Here is a 10,736-nt window from a genome sequence, read left to right on the forward strand (position 1 = left end):
ACTCAAATGCAGAGTAGGGGGTTAAGTAGGGGGCATTGCTGGAGATGCTCTAATCAATCTACTAGATCACCTACTATTTCAATTTCATTCAGGGCTTGGGCAACAAAAAGGGCCTCCTCCCTCCCTCCATCACCGTGGTGTTCTTTAGAAGATTATCCAGTATGTCAACATATAATTAACCAACAGTTTGCTTGTCTTTTGAGCCATACTTTTTCAGCGAACGAATAATGTTTTTCTCTCACAATAAATCAGCCAATAGTACTTGTCAGCCTGGTTTATTAGCCAAGCAAAAACCCATACACGAGGTTACCAAATATGAGTTGTGTAATTTTTAGAGCTATAAGTTATATTATTCTCATTTCCTACATCTCAGTTGCCTGCGATGAGGATACCCTTTAGGCGACACGCCCGCACGTGCTTCCCATCTCCACACCCACACCTCTCTCTCTCTCTCTCCAATGCCCATCGACCGCACCTATCTCCCTCTCTCTCTCACTCCTCATCGCTAGATGCTCCCTATGAGCTCCTCCCCGCGTCCTACCTTGGATCTGACGACCTCCCCAACTCTGGCAAGCATATCTAGTGTCGGCATGGAGGCTTCGAGCGGATCCAACGACGGCCATGGTGGATCTTGTGGTAGCCGTGGTGGATATGGCGAGGTATGTCCTCCTCCTCCTCCTCTTCTTCCTCCTCCCCCTTCTGGATCTAAGAGTCAGGGTTCCGGTGAGCTCTCCCTCTCATCTTGCACAACTTCGGTGGGCTTTGAAAGGAAAAGTTTGGGGAGGAGGAAGGTCCGCCAGGCAGTGGGGATGGTGGAGGGTGGTTTAGGGGCCCTAGCGGTGGTGGAGGCAGCCAGGCTAGGTCGGGGCTAGGGCATCGTAGCCATTCACTAGAGTTGGAGAAGTAAGCGACGACGGAGGGGGGAGGGGAAGTGGGAGGCCGCGGAGCTTCGGTGAGACCCTACTACGCCAGCAGCGGCGTGGTGGGCCGCAGCCTATAAATAGTATGTCCCTCCAAGCAATAGTATAAAGGATGATGAATAGTGATCCTTCCATTATAGCATCTAGCTTCGATATTCACTCTTCGCATAACTTTCGTTCTCACTTCACCAGCCTTGTGATCTTGGAAGTTCAATGGCTCCTCTATGTTTGAAGACTTTGGTCTAGAACAACATTGGCGCCCACCCGTGGTTGTCGCTCAAACTTTCCTATGGCCAAGGAAGAATGCGAATATGGGAGCAGAGGTAGCAGAATCATCGAAAATGGCTAAGACCGCAAAGGAAGCCACAACAGCGATGGACCCTCGACCCGATAACACTAAGGCAGGCTATCTGCAAGCCTGAACCCCTGAAGGACAGCTCAAAGATGTCCCTCCTAGTGAAGACAAAGACAAAGACGCACAAACCCACATGCATGCCAAGGCCCTCAAGAAGCTAGAATCACACAACAATGAAATCAAAAATCTCAAGCAGCAAAAGCAACAACTATTGCAAGAGGCTGTAGTCAGGAATAGAGTAGAGAGACTGCACAATTCATTTAGAGAAGTCAAACATACAAGACACATGCTCCACAAGGAAATTCAACAACTCTATCATGCAAACAACCTCGATGACCCGGCCAGAAGAGGACTATGAAGGGTTCGTTCACCCGCACCCTCGAAGACCAGCTACGAACATATATCTTCCTATGTATGACCGCACCTCACAGCTCTCGTGGCAACTTCAAGAGTACCTTTGGTCACCCAACTACAAGCCCCGAATGTTGCTATCCAATCCTAGGAAATTCTTAGCTAGTTATGAGACAGAGGTAATATCAGCAGGTGGAGATCGACTAGACTAATTGGCGAACATTCATGGGACTCGAATCCAACGATCAATTTTAGACCATCCCAAACTTTTCTTTTTTGGCAAAAACAAATTTCCATGCTTTTCATTTTTCATACTCCACACTAACTTCCCTCCGCTGCCCTCTTTCTCTTGAGGCTGACAATAGAGTTGGCAAGTACTATGAAAAAACAAAACATTTATTTCAAAATGCTATAACTTCTAAACGGTGTATCCATTTTAAATTCTGTCTACACTGGTGTGTTCTACGCGACGAAACGAACAAAACTAGACCCCACTTGCATATGCTTCAAAGATTTTTTTTCTAGTAGCGAATTATGTGTACTAACTTGTACATGTAACTTATAACGTATAACTTATGCGAAAAACTTAGAAACTCAAGAGTTATAAAACACAGCTTATTTAAAAAGTTATTAAACACAAAGGAACGAATTAACTTATAACTTATACAAAAACATGCAAACACAAAAGTTATTAACACATAAATGAACGAATTAATTATACCAAAACTTATAAACACAAAAGACATGAAACACAACTTAGTATAAAAGTTATCAAACACAACTTTTGTACATAGGTTATTCTATATAACTTGTGTACATAAATTATTCAATACAACTTGTGCATAAGTTGTACTACAAGTTATAGGTTATAAGTTAATACACATAAATTACTACTAGAAAAAATTGAATAGCTTGTGTACACAAGTTATATAGAATAACTTATGTACACAAGTTTTGTGTGATAACTTTTGTACATAAGTTTTGTTTCATAGGTTTTGCGTTTCTAAGTGTTGGTATAAGTTATAAGTTAATTTGCCCCTTTGTGTGTTAATAACTCTTGTGTTTGCAAGTTTTGACACAAGTTGTAAGTTAATCCGTTCCTTTATGTTTAATAACTCTTTGTAAATAGTTGTGTTTTCATAACTCTTGAGTTTTTAGTTTTTTCGCATAAGTTATATATTATAAATTATATGTTATAAGTCAATGCACATAAATTGGTACTAGGAGAAAAAAATTCTTTGAAACATATGCAAGTGAGGTCTAGTTTTGTTCGTCTCATCGCGTAGAACACAATTGAGCAGACGAAACTAAAAATAGATATACCGTTTAGAAGTTATAGCATTTGAAAATAAATGGTTTGATTTTTTAGATTAACATGAGCACGCAGACTAGTGCAGCGACTAGGCGCGTGCTTCTCCGTACACGTGCGCGCGCGTCTTATACTGTTCACCCAATCGCAAATGGATGAACAACCGCTGGATTGGAGATGCTCTAGCTTTGGCCTCTCCCAATCCTTTGATTTTTGGAAAGATTGAAAAAACACCTCTCCAACAACTACCAATTTAGATATAAAAACAACTTCCAATTTCACCTCCCAATCTATTGGCACTTGGAAAAAATGATACCCCGCCTCGTTCGTGCGTCCCCCGCCGCTCTCCTCGACTCCATCAACTCACTTTGAGGTCACCACCAGGTGGTCCGCCAGACTCTACCCGCCCTAGTTGTCACCAGCTGCGCCCCATCGACCAGCAACAGAGACCCGCTATCGATGATGGAGCAGCCCGTACGATCTAGGGTCACCATCACGACCCTATCGGCCAACAAAGCGGGTGCATCATTAGCACCTAGGCAGCTAGAGCAGAGCGCAACATCCAAGGTCACCATCATAGGCCTGCTAGCCACGACCGTAGAAAAGGACGCCTTCTTCACCGAGAGGCTGCATGATTGAACCGCCTATGGAATAGATAATAGCACTAAAAGTTAAAATCAACATGTGAACCTTGTTATCACTATGAATGCATCCTTAAATCATTTTTGGGAGTTCCTTGAAGCCAATACTTTCGATATTTCTTTGGACAACAACTTGTGTAATTAGCTCTCTACTCTCAAGAGTAGGCATAGTAAGCAATGTATTGTTTGATATAACATGATATATCCACAACTAAGAGCATCTCCAAGAGTTCCCAAAGGACTCTCTCAATCCTTTGATTTTTGGAAAGATTGAAAAAACACATCTCCAACAATTCTTAGTTTCACCTCCCAATCTTTCGGCACTCAGAAAAATGGCCCCCACGCACGGATAAATCGACGAAGTCATGGTCACGCATATCCTCATTCTTGCCCGCCCGCCTCTCTCCTTGACTCCACCGACTCGCTTCGAGGTCACCACCAAGAGGTCCTCCAGACTCGACCCGCTGCCCGGAGTCACCATCTAGGTCCCGTCGACCAGCAATGGGGACCCACCGCCACCTAAAAGGTCCTAATATGGCTAGAGGGGGGTGAATAGCCTATTTAAAAATCTACAAACCAACTAGAGCAATTTGATTAGTATGACAAATAGTAAAGTAAGTAAACTTGCTCTAGCTCTACAAGGGTTACAAGCCACCTATCTAACAATTCTAGTTACTATGATCACTAGACACACAATTCACTAAGCCACTACTCACTAAGAGCTCTCACACTTGCTACACTAAAGAGCTCCACTAGATGAACTTAAGCTACAAAGCAAGCTCTCAATTCTAGTTACACTAAAGAACTTGCTACAACTAGTTTGTGGGAATATAAATGAGTAAGTAAGGTGATTATACCGCTGCATAGAGGAGCGAACCAATCACAAGATGAATGCTAACTCAATCACCAGGAGAATACCAAAGGGTAAGAGACAACTAATTTTTCTCCTGAGGTTCACGTGCTTGCCGTCATGCTAGTCCCTATTGTGTCGACCAACACTTGGTGGTTCGACGGCTAAGAGGTGTTGCACGAACCTCATCCACACAATTGGACACCGCAAGGACCTAATCACAAGTGAGGTAACTCAATGACGCGTGCAATCCACTAGAGTTACCTTTCGGTGCTCTGCTGGGGAAGGCACAAGGCCCTCACAATCACTAGGAGATGGCCACGAACAATCACCAACTCATGCTAATCCTCCATTGCCGCACCAAGCCATCTAGGTAGTAGCAACCACCAAGAGTAACAAGCGAATCCCGCAGCGAAACACAAACACCAAGTGCCTCTAGATGCAATCACTTAAGCAATGCACTTAGATTCTCTCCCAATCTCACAAAGATAATGAATCAATGATGGAGATGAGTGAGAGGGCTTTAGCTAAGCTCACAAGGTTGCTATGTCAATGAAAATGGCTAAGAGAGTGAGCTTGAGCTAGCCATAGGGCTTAAATAGAAGCCCCCATGAAATAGAGCCATTGGATCCTCAGTCTACTAAAAATCAGGGTGGCCGAATGCACCGGTCAGATCGACCGGATGATGGACCCCAGTGTCTGATCACGCGATGCATGCCACATGGCACCTGCTTCAAATGTTGATCGCCCGATCTCAATGGTCATCAGTACATTTACGTTGTGATCGGATGCGCTGCTTCAAAGTGACTGGACGTAGGACCTCAACGTCTGGTCACTTCCAGTAAGCATCCAGAGATAATTTTTCATGATCGAACGCGTTCGGTTACCCCTGACCGGACTCACCCAGCGTCCGATCAGTCACCCTCTTCTCTATGCACTACCATGTTAGTAGGACCGGACGCACCCATCATCATCTGGTCATAAAGTGACCCAGCATTCGGTCAAAGACCGACGCCAGCGTCTTCACTGGTTCCACTAACCGAACGCTCTGGTCCAGTTGGGACCAGCGTCCGGTGCACTCTGTGAAACCCTGTCTTTTCTATACAGGGCGCCGGTGCCACTCTGCCGGTGAAGTTTCTTACCATTGCTCCCAAGTGCTAAACATAATGTGTATCACCTTTGTGCATGTGTGTTAGCATATTTTCACAAACATTTTCAAGGGTGTTAGCACTCCACTAGATCCTAAATGCATATATAATGAGTTAGAGCATCTAGTGACACTTTGATAACCGCATTTCGATACGAGTTTCACCCCTCTTAATAGTATGGCTATTGATCCTAAATGTGATCACACTCAGTAAGTATCTCGATCACTAGAACGAAAAGCTCCTATCAAGTTTCACCTTTCCCTTGAGCTTTTTTGTTTTTTCTTTCTCCTTTTTCCAAGTTCAAGCATTTGATCATCACCATGCCATCACCATTATCATGTCATGATCACCATTGCTTCACCACTTAGAGTAGTGCTACCTATCTCATAATCACTTTCATAAACTAGGTTAGCACTTAGGGTTTCATCAATTCACCAAAATCAAACTAGAGCTTTCATCGCCGCCGGAGCAGCCACTACTACAGCAATTTTTACCAAGGCGGGCAAAAATGATTGGCCGAGGCAGCCATCACAATCGCCTTGGCACAAAGGTCACGATAAATAGGGTATTTTCTGAGGTGGTTGGATGCCTGCCTTGGTAAATTGATTAAAAAACAAAAAAGGAAACCCCGTGGATAAGCCCGCCAAGCCCATCCACGGGCCCGCCAAGCCCATCCATGGACCACCGATGGTGACAGCATCCTTGCCGAACAGCTGGGATCTAGCCTCCTGACGCTGGATCTAAGAGGGCCACCACCGTGGAGCCCACCGTCGGAGGGCTCCTAACCGCCATATCCGTGGATCCACCAGCAGTGGGCTCCAACACTCTAGATCCGCTGTCGGAGGCCACCTCTCCGTGGGATCCGCGTCATGGTGGCTCAATCCTACCAGATCCATGATGCCACCTGCCGGTGGAGCCATGGAGAGAGGGGAGGAGGGCAGATCTGCACCGCCACCCGTTGCTACTATTCCACTAGCCTAGATCGGTGTTGCCACCCACCACATGTTGCTGCTGCTGCTCTATGCTGCCCGGAGGGGCCGAGCCACCCTATGCATGGCCAAGAAAGGCCCTCATGCTATGGCCGCCCCACACACCACCTTAAACGGCTGCCCCATGCGTGGCCGAGAGGGGTCATGCTGTGGCCACTAAGGTAGAGGGAGAGGTAGAGAGAGAGGGAGAGGGAGAGAGATGAAAGGCTGCTCGAGGAGGGACAGCGGTGTCGATGGGTGCTGAGTGAGGGGAAGTGACTGAGTGAAACCCTAGGTCATCATATATATACACAGGGGTAATATCGGGCTGGTTTGGGCTTTTCTGATTGCTAGTGGGCTTGGCCACTATTAACCGAGGTGGGACTTATAAGTGGTCCACCTCCGAAAATGGGGGTATTTTTGGAGGTGGACCTCGATTAATAGATTTTAGGACGCCTCGGTTAATAAAAAATAACCGGCTCAGTTAATCCATGTAGGTTTAAAAGCCTGCCCGCCTTCGAGACCTATTTGCAAACATTGCGCAAAAGATTTTGTGTAGTAGTGAGTCGTACAATCTAGTGTCACCATTACGGCCTCGATGGCCAGTGAAGCGGGTGCGTCATCAGCACCTAGGCGCCAGAGCAGACCGCAACATCTAGGGACACCATCATAGCTGAGCCGGCAAGAGAACTAGCCTCATCGTCGACATCCAAGCAGTTGGAGGCAACACTGCCGGCGTCGAAACTAAAGCAGCCCGAGACATGTTCGCCATAGCCAGTGTCATTGGTGCAGGTGCCAACATTCTGGTGGCCCCTGGCCGCATAGGAGGATGCCTTCTTCATCGAGCGGTTTCATGGTTGAACTGCCTAATGATTGCGTCATCAAGATAAAATGGTCTACTTGTTACAGCAAGCACATGAATCTTTTTAGTAGATTTGGACAATAGTCCAATCTAGTGAGTCATGGATTTACACAATTAGGAAACAAGGAAGTACATGTGCTATTGTGTTAATAGCTAGCAAACTCTATCTATGCCCCATAGCTACAAGATATAAAAAAGTGTGCCACACACAAACACAATACACATATTTTTCAAAACTATCACTTTCGCTAAATGTAGAATGGTTATAGAATATACAATAGTTCTAAAATTTAAAATCAACATGTGAACCTTGTTATCACTATGAATGTATCCTTAAATCATTTTTAGGAGTTCCTTAAAGCCAATACTTTTGATATTTTCTTTGGACAAAACTTGTGTAATTAGCTGATATAGACAAGGCCTGATCTTCCGATAGGTATGATAGCGTCGATTGGTGGAGACTCGATGTTCACAATCTAGGCTTTGAACCAGGACTGATTTGGACCCTCACAACTATTACACCACTACTCTCTTGGTTATCAACCACGCAAACGTGATTGACCTCACCGAGAAGGCTTTCCTGCAAGCGAATCGAGAACACAAGCAAGAACATGATGAATGCAATCTGAAATTGTAAATAAATATGAGGCTTATCATAATGAAAAGGAGTTCAAGTCTTTATTCAAAAGGACTAATCACCACAGGTGAACAAGATCAAGAACTGGGGCCCTGGTTCACAACAAGCGGCCTTGGCGGCACAGTTGCAGCAAAACGACCTCTGTTTCACAAGAAAATCAAGAACTAAATAAAACCCAAACCCTAAGGAGAGTGATGGTTGCTAGTTATAGATCCCTAGATGTCACCCCCTAGACATGCCCCCTAATGGGCTCAAAGACGATACACCGCCCAATGAACCAAAAGACGGTGTCGCAGCACCGTGGCAGATTCTAGACGCTGATTTGTTTCGATGATTCCCGTTAATTCTAAAGGGATTTTGATGTGAGACTACTTGCATTGACTTCCTTATCTAATTAGCTTTCTATCCATATGTGGAGCATAAAAACGAAGCCTGGATGCGCCCGTGTGACTAGTTTTATGATAGACTGGTCCTAGAACCCAAGATAGGCTCGAACTTGATTTGGGCCTCCACCTTGGTGACTCAAACCGGATGAGCTTCGGGCCTCCTTCTCAGTTAGGACACCCTTGCTGATCTCCTCGTCCTCTATCTCTAAGCATGGTCATATGCATGGAGCTCATGTCCTTATCATCCTCCCTTTCTTGATGAAAAGCCGTGCTCGGCGTCGATTTTGCTTGAAGTCGTCCTGCACAACATGAGGACAAACGAGGTTTCCAAAATAATGGGAATGGACAATGTTGTGAGAAAGAATATGACCACATGTCTAGGTTTGTAGCAAGTCTTGTCCTATAGACATATAGTCTGCTCGATTGAAATACACACGGTCTTTGCCAATACTATACTGCACAAGATTAGTACTAACAAGAAACATATGCTCCCTTTCTTTGGATTCCACTTGTGTTCGAAAAGCAAAACTAGAGGAATATGGCATAACAACAGTGTTGATTTTACTATCCTCTAGTTGATCATTACTTTGCACAATAAAAGGAGAATTCGGATTTGTACAAATGTAAACTCGTTGTATTAAATATTGTCCTTGGTTGTTATATTTGCCAAAAACATGATATGTATGTCTAGAGAACCATAGAAAATCAGCATATGCATAAAGTTTATCCTCTAGAGAACTAAGATTACACGGAACATCAAATTCAATGTAACCCAAAGTATTTAAAGAAGACAACAATTTCAGCTCATCAACTTCACTAGCATTATGAAAAACAAGTGTATTTTCAGCACAAGTGTTCGATTTTAGCACACATATAGCATGATTATTCTTCAATGATTGCATGGGTATAACATAAACATCATCATGCAAGTCATCTTCGTCACAAGGAACATCAAGCAAATCATCTTGTGACAAAGGTAAATCAAGCGAAGGCTCCACTAAAATTTATTCTATCATAGCATGATTGGTGGAAAAATTCAGCACATCAAGAGAACTCTCACCTTCCGTGAGTTTAGCATCATGGGCACTACCTTTGCTCTCATGTTCAATAGGAGTAATAGTTGATGGTTCTAAATTTTCACATGAGGCTGTGAGCATCTCATTTTCTATTACATCATCCTCATTCTTTTGTACATTGTCCTACAAAAAGTTAGGCATAGCAGGAGGAATAACAAGAGATTGATCTAGTTGATGCACCTCATCATTTGAATTAATTACAAGAGATGGATTAACAAAATTTTCTCTCATAAGATCTTTCATATCATTCCATGTGTGAGGTTTATCTGAAAAACTTAAAGACTCCCACCAAGTTGATGCAGATTGTCTCAAGATACTAGTTGCATTTTTAATTTTCCTCCGTTCGCACATATAACTTTGTGCAAAAATATTATCTATTTTAGTTTCCCACTCAATATACTCATCAGCACCAATACCATGATAAGTAGGCGGGGAAGAAAGAATAGATTGACCTACGGGAGGAGGTGTAGCAGCAATAGTGCGTGGCTCATACATCATTGATGTCTCATATCGGTACGTGTTGTAACCTGTCATTGTTAGCATCAAACAAGAAAACACACAAGTATGTATTTTCCTATCAGCTACTATAGGATGTGGTCAATGAGTAAAGTCACACACTCTCAAGCATCTTACCATGGTCTTATAAGTGTTCTTACCAAAGCAACAGGCGGTGCAATCGGTCGGTGACTGTGATACCGTTGTAGCTTGAGTGTAACAGTTGCAAGGAAAACTTATACTTGGTTAGAAGAAAGTGGAGCGTGGATAGGCACAATATAGTAGCAAGAAATAACAATATTCGCAACTGAATAGTAAAGCTGAATAAGTATCCTGAGTACTTGTTTTAGTTGCTGGCCTATTAACGTTCCAAGTACTAGATGTATCAAATGATGTGAACAACAGGAATGATTAGGAACAAGGCGAAAATCAGCACACGCAAACATAGCTCAAAGGGCGCTCTCTATGTGCTCCTCTAGATATTGTTCTACTTTTGCCCCTCTTTTTTCTCTATTTTTGGACTGTCGTTGTTTTTTTTGGGATTCTTTGACTTTTTATTTTTTATTTTTTTTGATATTTTTTCTTCACTTAGGAGCACAAAAGAAGTAACCACAGAAAATATGAGCTTAAACAAGTGAAAGGCGTGGCATGTGGAAAATTCAGAAGACGTGCTCAAAATTGATAAAAAGCTTGTGACCACAAAAAGAGGATCTTATGACCATTTTTTGGCCAAAATAA

Source organism: Miscanthus floridulus, chromosome 6, assembly GCF_019320115.1.
Source record: "Miscanthus floridulus cultivar M001 chromosome 6, ASM1932011v1, whole genome shotgun sequence".
In the NCBI taxonomy this organism is placed as follows: Eukaryota; Viridiplantae; Streptophyta; class Magnoliopsida; order Poales; family Poaceae; genus Miscanthus; species Miscanthus floridulus.